This window comes from Pseudophryne corroboree, chromosome 3 (assembly GCF_028390025.1).
Source record: "Pseudophryne corroboree isolate aPseCor3 chromosome 3, aPseCor3.hap2, whole genome shotgun sequence".
Lineage (NCBI taxonomy): Eukaryota > Metazoa > Chordata > Amphibia > Anura > Myobatrachidae > Pseudophryne > Pseudophryne corroboree.
In genome coordinates this window covers 715,978,997-715,992,314 of record NC_086446.1, presented here as the reverse complement: position 1 = coordinate 715,992,314, position 13,318 = coordinate 715,978,997, and the positions used below count along the sequence as shown (strand labels likewise).

The window sequence follows — 13,318 nt, the reverse complement described above, 5'->3', positions numbered from 1 at the left end:
CAATCGCTAAAGAAGGGAAATCTGAATAATTTAGATAAACGATTCGGAGATAACAGATGTTCACCTTCAAGATCAGTCAGTCATACCAACAATTTGATGGACGCCCCATAATTTCTACTCTCAAGTAATTGGAACCGCATAGTTAGTCAAAAGGTGATACTAATTACTTCAATAGCAGAACTATATATAAAAAATATTTAAGACAACCATAAATTGCAACAACAGGGTACCCTAGTTTACAAGCAATCGTTGCTGAATTGGTTCACACTATAGCGTTATAAGATCTAGGTCAATTTGAAGTGCAATTTATAAGTGGAAGAGATCCTAGATAGTGAATATGACCTAATTTATGGATATCACAGTTCTGAGAGAAAATTAACAATCAAAGCAATTTAATACAGGGTAAAAGCCCCGTTCCGTTACTCCTGGTAACATCTGCTGCCTTCCCATGTGCGCATTGAAGCACAGTGAATGGGGGGTGAGAGTATTAACCTGGACGGTACCGGGTAGAAGAAAGAAAGGGTGTTTCTGCTTTCGTGCGCTCTCGTGCTCTGGAGCCCTGATGACTATTAAATCATTGCAGGGCTACGGGCACAGTCGCGACATGATGAGAGAACACTGAAATACCTTGAAAATTCTCAATGTGGTTCCAATGTGTAGTAGATCTGTGTCTCAAACTGGTATTGTATACCGGGCTGCGTCTCTATATATGCCGGGTGTCTGGCTCTGACTACCACACGTTAATAGGGCATACGCCCTGTATAGGAGTCTTGATGGGGTAAAATTAATACTAGTGCTGCAGCAGTCAGCGTCTCCCCATGTGCACTTGCATCTACTGGAGCAGCATATATGCTGGGGCTCCAGCGGGCAGTATGTCCCCGCGTATCGGGTCTCCGGCTTTTGCTCTGCTTAATTCTTTATAGTGGGTAGTCGATTTTCTAGTGTAGATATATAGTCTTCCCCGCAAAAACTTGATTAGACATAAACAGAGCAGTGTCCGTGCTGCGGCTGCAGCAGTCTCCCACGTATCGGGTCTCCGTGTGTCTATAACCAATGCCCGTTAATTACGTGTGGTGATGAAGTAGCTGGTATATAAATAAATAATCAAACGGAACAGTGTCCACGCTGCGGCTGCAGCGTCTCCCTCGTATCGGGTCTTCGTGTGTCTGTAGTAGATAGCCAGTAGTTATGTCTAGTGACATAATCAAGTTTTTGCGGGGAAGACTATATATCTACACTAGAAAATCGACTACCCACTATAAACAATTAAGCAGAGCAAAAGCCGGAGACCCGATACGCGGGGACATACTGCCCGCTGGAGCCCCAGCATATATGCTGCTCCAGTAGATGCAAGTGCACATGGGGAGACGCTGACTGCTGCAGCACTAGTATTAACTTTACCCCATCAAGACTCCTATACAGGGCGTATGCCCTATTAACGTGTGGTAGTCAGAGCCAGACACCCGGCATATATAGAGACGCAGCCCGGTATACAATACCAGTTTGAGACACAGATCTACTACACATTGGAACCACATTGAGAATTTTCAAGGTATTTCAGTGTTCTCTCATCATGTCGCGACTGTGCCCGTAGCCCTGCAATGATTTAATAGTCATCAGGGCTCCAGAGCACGAGAGCGCACGAAAGCAGAAACACCCTTTCTTTCTTCTACCCGGTACCGTCCAGGTTAATACTCTCACCCCCCATTCACTGTGCTTCAATGCGCACATGGGAAGGCAGCAGATGTTACCAGGAGTAACGGAACGGGGCTTTTACCCTGTATTAAATTGCTTTGATTGTTAATTTTCTCTCAGAACTGTGATATCCATAAATTAGGTCATATTCACTATCTAGGATCTCTTCCACTTATAAATTGCACTTCAAATTGACCTAGATCTTATAACGCTATAGTGTGAACCAATTCAGCAACGATTGCTTGTAAACTAGGGTACCCTGTTGTTGCAATTTATGGTTGTCTTAAATATTTTTTATATATAGTTCTGCTATTGAAGTAATTAGTATCACCTTTTGACTAACTATGCGGTTCCAATTATTTGAGAGTAGAAATTATGGGGCGTCCATCAAATTGTTGGTATGACTGACTGATCTTGAAGGTGAACATCTGTTATCTCTGAATCGTTTATCTAAATTATTCAGATTTCCCTTCTTTAGCGATTGAGATATGTGGTGATAGAATTATTACAGTTGCTATGACTAAACGCATAATTATATTATAAATTGCGATAGGAACTGTTTAAACCAGGAGAACTGCAACCTATGCGCCTTCTGGGTATGTGTTACTCCCTTTTTCTCCTTCTAGGTTAACATTTTCCTTACAAGAGTTCATGGGACACAACCACATACGATCAATGATTATATACCGGGTATGTTTTGACTTTTTTGATATTTTCACCCTAGGTAATATAACATTATAGGAATATTCTCACTAGATTATTGATGAATAAATTTTTTCTCACCATATGTGGTATTATACAGTTCTTTCTTAAGGGTGATTTGTGATTATCTATACACAATCTTAAATGTTTTATTAAAAGTTAAATTTTAGCAATAAATATGAAATATTTCAAATGAGTGCCCCCACAAAGAGGTAAACTTCTTTATCCCAAGCTCCTTTCCTTGGGATACCCTTTTTTGTAACTATATTTCTGACTCCCCCAGTATATGTTTACTTAAATTGAAGATCTTAACTGTGTTAGTCACTGGTTGTATTTCTACTTCTTGAGGTAGTGGAGATGATCTGCGTTTACCGGCGTGTTTTCTCCGTCATTTCCCCTTCTGGTGAAAACGTACATGGGTGTATTCAGTCTCCATGGAGATCTTATTCTTCCGCATTGAAGGTTCCGGAGTGGCCATATTTGATTTTGGCACACTGTGTTCTTTCCAGTACATATCATGGTCTCCAATGTAAATGTATTTAAAGGACACATTAGACTTTTCTATTATAGATTTGTTCTTTCTTCTATCAGTTCAATGTCCATAATAAACATGAATCACTTCATTCTTCAATTTTCCACATATTTGTTACTTGAATATTTCCGAGGATCTTTTCCAGTGCACTGCAGTAATAAAGAGGGACTTATATATATCTTTCAATCATCATCTGTTATACAAAATCAAGTCCCCTTAATGCATTAACATACATTTAACAACCATTTTTTTAACCCAAGTAGGGACAAAAAAGAACGTAGAAGGGATCAAATAGACCACCAAAGAACTCAGACAGGCAATAAAAAGCAAGTTTATGTGAACCATAGTAGATTGAAATCAACACCTAGGTGGAGAAGGGATGAGGATACCACCTATTCTAGACACTTAAGAACCACTCCCGATAGAGATTGGAACCGTGTTCAAAATAGATCTAGAAATAATTATTACGATAATTGGAGGGATGAAAAAAGACATTCAAACTTTAGAGAAAGGAGGAGGGAACCGGACCAACACTCCAGATTTCATAACAGGTTTCATCATTTACAAGAAGAAAATGTTTTTTTAAAAGATGGGAGGAGAAGATATCCTCAAACCTAACCCAAGTAAAATATAGAGAAAGAAGAGGTAGGGGAAACAGGAAAAATAAAAATAGAGGGAGGAACAGGAAGATCAAAAAAAGAAAGGGAAAGACATTACCTCAAGAAGTAGAAATACAACCAGTGACTAACAAAGTTAAGATCTTCAATTTAAGTAAACATATACTGGGGGAGGGGGGCGTGGCCAAGGCGGACATGGAGTAGCACACGGGCTCTGTGGCTCTCCAGCTTCATCATCCTATAACTAGATCCTGTGTCCCCCCCTGGGCCCGAAAATAGCCCCATACCTGTGGGAACTCTTGGTGGGGCCGCCGTGTTGGACAGGGAGCTGTACCCTCGATTCCCGCTGCAGCCGGACTGTCTGTGCGAGCCGGGTGCCGGGGCCAGCTACACCACGTGACCGCGCTGGAGACTGCTGTCCGTCTCCGCTCCTGCTGCCGCTGTGTGGAGCCGAGACGAGGAGACTCTGCCTGACCTCTGCTACGGCACCGCCACGGGTCCCGCCGCCGATCCCCTGATCACCACTGCGGCTTCTGCTCTACTCCCGTCTGCCTCTCGGAGAGGCACTTACACTGCTGGGAGGACGGAGCTGGCCTTGGAGGGAGACGTGTGGGAGCATCTGTGTCTGCAGATCTCCCTACACTGACTATATATAAACTAATAGTGACTCCTTGGCTGGGCTGCCCCTATGGTTTATTGATATATACTGGGACACAGTGTGAGAAAATTGATACATTATCCTGTTGGCCCTCAAGCAGATGCTTCCGGGCAGCATTTAGACAGGCTGTCCCTGGACAGATTTGCTATACTGCCCTCTCCATACACACCCACTGGACAGTTTTGATATACTATGTGTCCATAGGCGGCAGCTGGGCAGTTTTGATATACTTCGCAGTTACACACGTAGCACCTGGACAGTTCTGATATACTATAGTTTCTGGCTCTCTATTACCGGCTTGGCTGCAATGGTTAAACCACATCAATCTGCCGCGGCGAAGTTAGAGAAATTTGCTAGAAACCCTCCGACACGGTCCCAACAGGGGGGGGGAGTTACAGTCGACCTCATCGCCGCCTTCTCCGTCGGCTGGCTCCTCTTCTGCGGAGGCTACGGATGCGGCATTGCAAAAGGTGCTGGATGCGGTCACAGCCAGCGAAGTCCGCTTGGCCGATAGGATCGGTCAGGTCCAAGCGGACTTATCCATTATTCATCAAGACCTTCAGCGGGTGCGAGAGAGAGTCGGTGAAGTTGAGACGCGCGTATCCACGTTGGAAGACACGATTACGCCAATCGGCAGACGTACTTCTGCCCTGGAGTCGCAGATGTTGGAGGTAAATAAAAAGATGACCGATATGGAGGGGAGATTGAGGCGGAACAACGTGCGCTTCGTCGGCCTCCCTGAGAAAGAGGAGGGTGCCGCCCCTGAAAAATTTCTTGAGAAGTGGCTGTTGGACGTGTTTGGAGCGGAGGAATTCACCCCACATTTTGCGGTGGAACGCGCTCACAGAGTTCCGATGCGTCCTTTACCTCCAGGGGCACCCCCCCGTACGTTCATTGCCAAGCTTCTTCATTACCGGGATAGGGATGCGATTCTGAAATTGGCCCGCACTAGGGGCCCCCTCAAGTGGAACGGTTCTCCGATTTCAGTTTTTCCGGATTTCGCAATTGACGTGCAAAAAGATAGAGCTCAGTTCGTCCCTGTGAAACGCAGGCTGCGTGACCTGAACATCCCCTATGCCATGCTCTTTCCGTCTAAACTGCGGGTGGTTTCGGATGGAGAAACTAAATTCTTCTCGACTCCTCGTGAGGCTTCGGTGTGGCTGGACAGACACTTTCCGGCACGGCGGGCGATGGCCGCTGACTGAACCCAAGCATTGGGTTTCTGGGAGGGATGTGTGCTCATTGTGTAGGGGTAAATGCTGGGATATCTTTAAAACTGTTATTCTACTTTCACTAATATGTTACGGTGCTTACTTATGCCCTTATATCTGCCTCATATTGCCCTGAACTAGCATCCTGTTCAGCTCTATAGATTACTCTCAGGCCCGCCTGGGTATATCCCTGTCCCGAAGTATGGTACTAAGTGGTTCTTTAGATGGGGCTGTTCTGACGGCCCTAGGGGGGACATGAGTTTAGCTGGAGGTTACTCCTGCCGCAAGGTCATTGAATTCTTGGCCCCCCTTTTTGGGTCTCTCTTTTGTTTTATTTGACTTTATAAAATGTGTAAGGGTATTTCTTGCCTTAGTTGTTAGTGTTCGCTTTTTGGGAGAGTTGTTTGTTAGGGAATCAGGTATGCTGCAAGTTTTTAGTGGTATACGGGGTGGGGGTGGGGGTTATGTTACGAAAGTATGGTTTTGTTTTTATTCTCTGATATGCAGTGTGTTTGTTTCAGATGTGCTTCCTTTGCAGCTGCACACGGGTATGGGTGAGTGGATATGTGCTTGGGTGGCTGGTCGCGGGTCATCTGCTTCATCGTTAAAAATGCTCTGTTATGGCTCTGGTCAGGTTACTGTCCTGGAATGTGAGGGGGATCAATGACAAAATCAAGCGTTCCTTGGTACTTAGGCAGATCAAACAATATGCATCGGATGTAATCTGTTTAATGGAGACCCACTTGGTAGGCACTAGACTTCTGTCCCTTAAAAAGCCGTGGGTGGGGTGGGCTTTTCATTCCACGCATACCTCGGCATCCCGGGGAGTGTCGATTCTGATTAGAAAGTCTGTTCCTTTCTTGCTTGATGGTGTACAAACAGATCAGTGGGGGAGATATGTGTTTCTAAAATGTAAAATCAACTCCGTTCCTTTACTGTTGCTAGCTGTGTATGTGCCCCCACCTTACTCGCCTGACGTTCTTAAAAAGGTGTCTACCTTCATGGCTGCGTCCCCGGGGGTGGCTGTCATATGTGTGGGTGACTTTAACAATGTCTTAAACCATGAACTGGATAGGTTATCCATGGCATCCTCCAACCCCCAGCCGAAGCGGTCTCCATTTGCAGATACTGTCTCTGAGCTGGGCTTGGTCGATCCCTGGAGATTGAAATATCCTGACCTGAGGCAATATTCATGTTTCTCACACTCCCACACTTCCTTCTCTAGGATAGACTTGGCTCTCCTCACTCGGGAGCTCCTGCCCATGATACATGGTGTTAAATATGAGACTAGGGGTATTTCGGACCACTCCCCTGTATCGGTACATATTGACTTAAGCTCTCAGAGGGGCCAAGCAGTATGGAAATTTAACCCCTTCTGGCTCACGCATATGGGTGCGGGATCCGAATTGGAAGCTAACTGGCTAGAATTTTTTAATTCACATGCGGACACTACCGACATCTCCTTATTGTGGGATACCTTTAAAGCTTTCATGAGAGGGACTTTGATCAAAAGAGTGGGTAGTCTTAAATCCTCCTTTAAGAAACATGAGGCTGAGCTGGAGGCTCTGGTTATTGCTTCTGAGATGATATACATACAGGATGGCTTGGACAACTCTAAATTAGACTGGCTCCATGCTCAGAAAGAATGGAAGGAGTATCTATGGGGGAAAACCCAGCACAGGCTTCTATTCTCCTCGCATGTTCAATACGCTACAGGGGATAGACCGGGCTCTTATTTGGCTAATCTTGCAAGGGGGGACCGTTCCTCTCATACGGTACTGGAGGTTGTGAACTCGGCCGGGACGGTATTAGACCGCACCCCCCAAATTGTCACGGAATTTGTATCATATTATCAAGCGTTATATAGCTCCACACTAACATGTTCCCCCATAGAATTGTGTAATTACTTGGATCGAATCCAGTTGCCCTGTATCTCCAGTGAGGCTAGAGCTCTTCTTGACGCTCCTCTGTCGTTGGAGGAGGTAGAGGCTGCGATCACCGCATCTCCAGATGGCAAGGCCTCTGGCCTTGATGGTATCCCGTCGGAGCTGTATAGGAAACACGTTAGATTTTTCGCCCCTCAGTTGCTTACTCTATTTAATACTATATTTGAGCAAAATAGGCTTCCCCCTTCTATGGCGGAGGCATTGATTATAGTGATTCCCAAGCCAGATAAGGACCCCAAGAGGGTTGAGTCATATCGACCTATCTCTCTGCTACCCACGGATATTAAAATCCTGGCCAAGGTCCTGGCTTCTAGACTCAATTGGGTTATAACCCAAATCATTCACCCGGACCAAACAGGCTTTATGCCTGGTGAGTCCACTGCTGTTAATTTAAGGCGCTTGTTCACCCATTTTCAGGTTTCTCATGGGGAGGCCTGCTCTTCTGTTGTAGCCTCCTTAGATGCCGCAAAGGCCTTTGATTCGGTGGAGTGGGCCTTCTTGTGGGAAACCATGAGTAGATTTGGCATGGGTCCCAATTTTATCAAATATGTTAGATTGCTTTATTCTCTGCCCATGGCCAGGGTCTCGGTGAATGGATACGTATCACATTCCTTCCCCTTGTCCAGGGGAACGAGACAGGGTTGCCCGCTCTCCCCCACATTGTTCACCATCGCTATTGAACCATTGGCATGTTTGATTAGAGCTAGTCCCGATATTATGGGTATTAAGGTGGGCGCAAGAGAAGATAGAATAGCATTATACGCTGATGATCTCCTGCTATTTGTTCAGGATTATGTCTCCTCTATGCCAATAATTCTGGATATGATCAACACCCATGGACAATTCTCTGGGCTCAAAATTAATTGGGATAAATCCAACATCACTCCACTTAAGGGTCCAATCCCGGTAGTCCCATTGATCCATATCCCGCTTAAGTGGGTAGACTCCTTTAAGTATTTGGGTATCGAATGACCCTTGTACTTATGTTTCTCTTAATATTACGCCGCAGATTGTTTTTCTCCGCTCGAAAATTAAGGTTTGGGGGGCTTTGCCTCTGACTATTACTGGTAGGGTCAACTTAGTGAAAATGGTGTACCTCCCTAAGCTCCTCTATGTTCTTCAGCAATCACCTATATATATTGGCTTAAAAATATTCAGGCAAATTGACAGCCTACTGTCTTCCTTGATTTGGGCTAGCAGAAGAGCACGGTTGAAGATTGACACCCTGTCTAGACCAAGACTGACAGGAGGACTGGCCCTCCCTGTCTTTAAATTCTACTATTATGCATCGCAGTTGGCGCATATCTGGGAGTGGATGTCTGACTCCGACAGACTCACCTTACACTCACAAATGTTTCTGCAGGAGTATCCTGATGGCACGCCGTTGCAGTTGTTACTCTGTGGGAACGCTAAATTGTCTGAGGTCCCTATAATAAGGCAGGCCACTCTTGTGTGGAAGCGGGTACATACTATATTGCTGGGCCAGGGTATAGACCCAGACACTCCGTTAGATAATGTCCTTGGTCTCCCAGAACTGGCCTCGCTGCATACTAGGGCGGTGTGGGGTAGGTGGGGGGTTACATCCCTGGGGCAATTGTATAATGGCGATATATTGAAATCTTTCCAGCAGCTCCAACAGGACTATAATTTACCTTCCTCTTATTTTTATTGTTATTTGCAACTGAGACATGCGATTAATGTACAGTTTTCTAATACCCCTCCGAAGATTCTGGCCTCCCCAGTCAAGTTGCTCTTACAGAATCTGGGTAACGGGCATTTGGTATCCAGTATTTATACAAGTATGCTCCGGTCTCACTACTCTGACCCATTATCCTCTCTTAGAAATAAATGGGAATCGGACCTGGGAACAATTTCTGACGAGGTATGGGAGAATGCTCTTTGCTCCCCACGGTTATCTACCACCACCACTAGATATCAGCAAATCCAATTGTTTATTATACATAGAGTGTACATGACACCAGTGAGATTGGCCCGCATGGGCGGTACTCATACTACCAGATGTCCTAAATGTGGCAGTCTGGATGCTGATTTTTGGCACATTATTTGGCTTTGCCCCAGGATGGCAGTGTTTTGGTCTGGTTTTCTTAGTATTATGGTGTCGACTGGTATTCCATTGGATGTGTGTACTCCGGTGGTATGTGTGTTGTCGGCTTTGGAGGAAGAGACCCTGGATGCTCCTAGCAGACGATATCTGATTAATCTGTGTGCTTTAGCCAAAGTGTGTGTCGCTAGATTATGGTTGGCTAAGGATGCTCCCACAGTACAGTCATGGGTTTCGCTTGTTAATGAAACAGCTGCTCACGAAAAATATGTATACATGGCTAGAAAAGCAAGGAAAAAGTATCACGACCTATGGGGCAGATGGCTCAGCTCTCCTAATTCAACGAACCATAGTGACCGATTACTTGCCACAATGTGACCAATATGTTGACGGGATGGAGGGATGGGCCATGTACCATGGGGATTGTGTGGAGGTGTGTAGGTGGGTCTGTACTGATGGCGTCGTTTTCCCTCTCGTGTATCGCCCATGGGGCCGCGGCCGGCCACCCACTTGCCCGGGTTTGAGGTTATGTGTTGTACAAATAGAGTTGGTTGATTAGTTTTTGAGATATATATGATTATTATAGCTGACTAAGGTGTCTCCTTATATGTCACTTCTCCTGATTTATAAATGTATATGCATGAGTGGAGCCTGCACATCTTACATGCTGTGATTGAAACTTTTTGGATGGGAATCTGCGCATTCCCTTATATGGAACACTGTATGTTTAGTAGTTTTGTTGTATTGTTTAATTGTAAAGTGAAAAACCAATAAAAATGATTGAATTTAAAAAAAAAAAAAAAAAAAACATACTGGGGGAGTCAGAAATATCTCTACTCGAGAAGGGTTTAAAATTTGCCCCTCTCTCGAAACTAAATAAATTCGATCTGTATGTCGATCTTCAGAAGTATGTGCGAAAACTCTCCATAAAAAGGTTTTTTGAATCAAAACCACAAATGGAAGAAGACACCATAGAAAAAGAGAATCCCACTAGGATATTCAAGCCAAGATCAATTTTCAATCCCGTTTATATGAAAGGAAATTTTGTGGAGACATTTAATTCACTAGTTAGTAGAGATATAGAGGAGCTGCAAATGAGGAAAAGCAAATTTAATCTAACGAAAAAAGAAAATGAAGCATTGAGAGAACTTAAACAGAATAAGGAAAATAAGATTTTACTCACCGGTAAATCTATTTCTCGTAGTCCGTAGTGGATGCTGGGAACTCCGTAAGGACCATGGGGAATAGACGGGCTCCGACGGAGACTGGGCACTCTAAAAGAAAGATTAGGTACTATCTGGTGTGCACTGGCTCCTCCCACTATGACCCTCCTCCAGACCTCAGTTAGGATACTGTGCCCGGAAGAGCTGACACAATAAGGAAGGATTTTGAATCCCGGGTAAGACTCATACCAGCCACACCAATCACACCGTATAACTCGTGATACTATACCCAGTTAACAGTATGAAATATAACTGAGCCTCTCAACAGATGGCTCAACAATAACCCTTAGTTAGGCAATAACTACATACAAGTATTGCAGACAATCCGCACTTGGGATGGGCGCCCAGCATCCACTACGGACTACGAGAAATAGAATTATCGGTAAGTAAATTCTTATTTTCTCTGACGTCCTAGTGGATGCTGGGAACTCCGTAAGGACCATGGGGATTATACCAAAGCTCCCAAACGGGCGGGAGAGTGCGGATGACTCTGCAGCACCGAATGAGAGAACTCAAGGTCGTCCTCAGCCAGGGTATCAAATTTGTAGAATTTAGCAAACGTGTTTGCCCCTGACCAAGTTGCAGCTCGGCAAAGTTGTAAAGCCGAGACCCCTCGGGCAGCCGCCCAAGGTGAGCCCACTTTCCTCGTGGAATGGGCTTTTACTGATTTAGGATGCGGCAATCCAGCCGCAGAATGCTCCAGCTGAATTGTGCTACAAATTCAGCGAGCAATAGTCTGCTTAAAAGCAGGAGCACCTATTTTGTTGGGTGCCTACAGGATAAAAAGCGAGTCAGTTTTCCTGACTCCAGCCGTCCTGGAAATATACATTTTTAAGGCCCTGACTACGTCCAGTAACTTGGAATCTTCCAAGTCCCTAGTAGCCGCAGGCACTACAATAGGTTGGTTCAAGTGAAAAGCTGATACCACCTTAGGGAGAAACTGGGGACGAGTCCTCAATTCTGCCCTATCCATATGGAAAATCAGATAAGGGCTTTTACATGACAAAGCCGCCCATTCTGACACACGCCTGGCCGAAGCCAAGGCCAATAACATGACCACTTTCCACGTGAGATAATTCAAATCCACAGTTTTAAGTGGCTCAAACCAATGTGATTTTAGGAAACTCAACACCACGTTGAGATCCCAAGGTGCCACAGGAGGCACAAAAGGGGGCTGAATATGTAGCACTCCCTTTACAAATGTCTGAACGCCAGGCAGTGAAGCCAGTTCTTTCTGGAAGAAAATCGACAGAGACGAAATCTGGACCTTAATGGAACCCAAGTTTAGGCCCATAGTCACTCCTGACTGTAGGAAGTGCAGAAAACGACCCAGCTGAAATTCCTCTGTTGGGGCCTTCCTGGCCTCACACCACGCAACATATTTTCGCCCAATACGGTGATAATGGTTTGCGGTTACTTCTTTCCTGGCTTTGCCCTTTTCCTTTAGGATCCGGAATTCAACCGCCATGCCGTCAAACGCAGCCGCGGTAAGTCTTGGAACAGACAGGGCCCCTGCTGTAGCAGATCCTGTCTGAGCGGTAGAGGCCATGGGTCCTCTGATATCATTTCTTGAAGTTCTGGGTACCAAGCTCTTCTTGGTCCATCCGGAACCACGAGTATCGTTCTTACTCCTCGATTTCTTATTATTCTCAGTACCTTTGGTATGAGAGGCAGAGGAGGGAATACATAAACCGACTGGTACACCCACGGTGTCACTAGAGCGTCCACAGCTATTGCCTGAGAGTCCCTTGACCTGGCGCAATATCTAGTTTTTTGTTTAGGCGGGACGCCATCATGTCCACCTGTGGCCTTTCCCAACGGTTATGTCCACCTGTGGCCTTTCCCAACGGTTTACCAACAGTTGGAAGACTTCAGGATGAAGTCCCCACTCTCCCGGGTGTAGGTCGTTTCTGCTGAGGAAGTCTGCTTCCCAGTTGTCCACTCCCCCATCGGAGAATCCTTGTGGCTTCTGCCATTGCTATCCTGCTTCTTGTGCCGCCCTGTCGGTTTACATGGGCGACTGCCGTGATGTTATCTGATTGGATCAGTACCAGCTGGTTTTGAAGCAGAGGCCTTGCCAGACTTAGGGCATTGTAAATGGCCCTCAGTTCCAGAATATTTATGTGTAGGGACGACTCCGGACTTGAGCAAAGTCCTTGGAAATTTCTTCCCTGTGTGACTGCCCCCCAGCCTCGAAGGCTGGCATTCGTGGTTACCAGGACCCAGTCCTGTATGCCGAATCTGCGGCCCTCTTGAAGATGAGCACTCTGCAGCCACCACAGTAGAGATACCCTGGTCCTTGGAGACAGGGTTATCAGCCGATGCATCTGAAGATGCGATCCCGACCACTTGTCCAAGAGGTCCCACTGAAAGGTTCTTGCATGGAACCTGCCGAATGGAATTTTGCTTCGTAAGAAGCTACCATTTTTCCCAGGACTCGTGTGCAGTGATGCACCGATACCTGTTTTGGTTTCAGGAGGTCTCTGACTAGAGATGACAGCTCCTTGGCTTTCTCCTGCGGGAGAAACACTTTTTTCTGTTCTGTGTCCAGAACCATCCCCAGGAACAGTAGGCGTGTGGTAGGAACCAGCTGTGACTTTGGAATGTATAGAATCCATCCGTGCTGTTGTAGCACTTCCCGAGATAGTGCTACTCCGACCAACAACTGCTCC

At 45.7% G+C, this 13,318-nt stretch overlaps 1 protein-coding gene across 5 annotated transcripts in view; it reads right to left on the bottom strand.

The window, feature by feature from the left end:
• The window catches only part of EEF1AKMT2 (EEF1A lysine methyltransferase 2), a 161,689-nt gene that overhangs the window by 91,568 nt on the left and 56,803 nt on the right, over positions 1–13,318 (bottom strand). The window contains exon 3 of one of the 5 annotated variants that reach the window (XM_063962152.1): positions 2,711–3,078. The exons of 3 other annotated variants lie outside the window; for them this stretch is intronic. The gene's annotated coding sequence lies outside the window, so the exon portion shown is untranslated. The remainder of the gene's footprint in view (positions 1–2,710; positions 3,079–13,318) is intronic. One more of the 5 variants, XM_063962153.1, reaches the window with a different exon arrangement.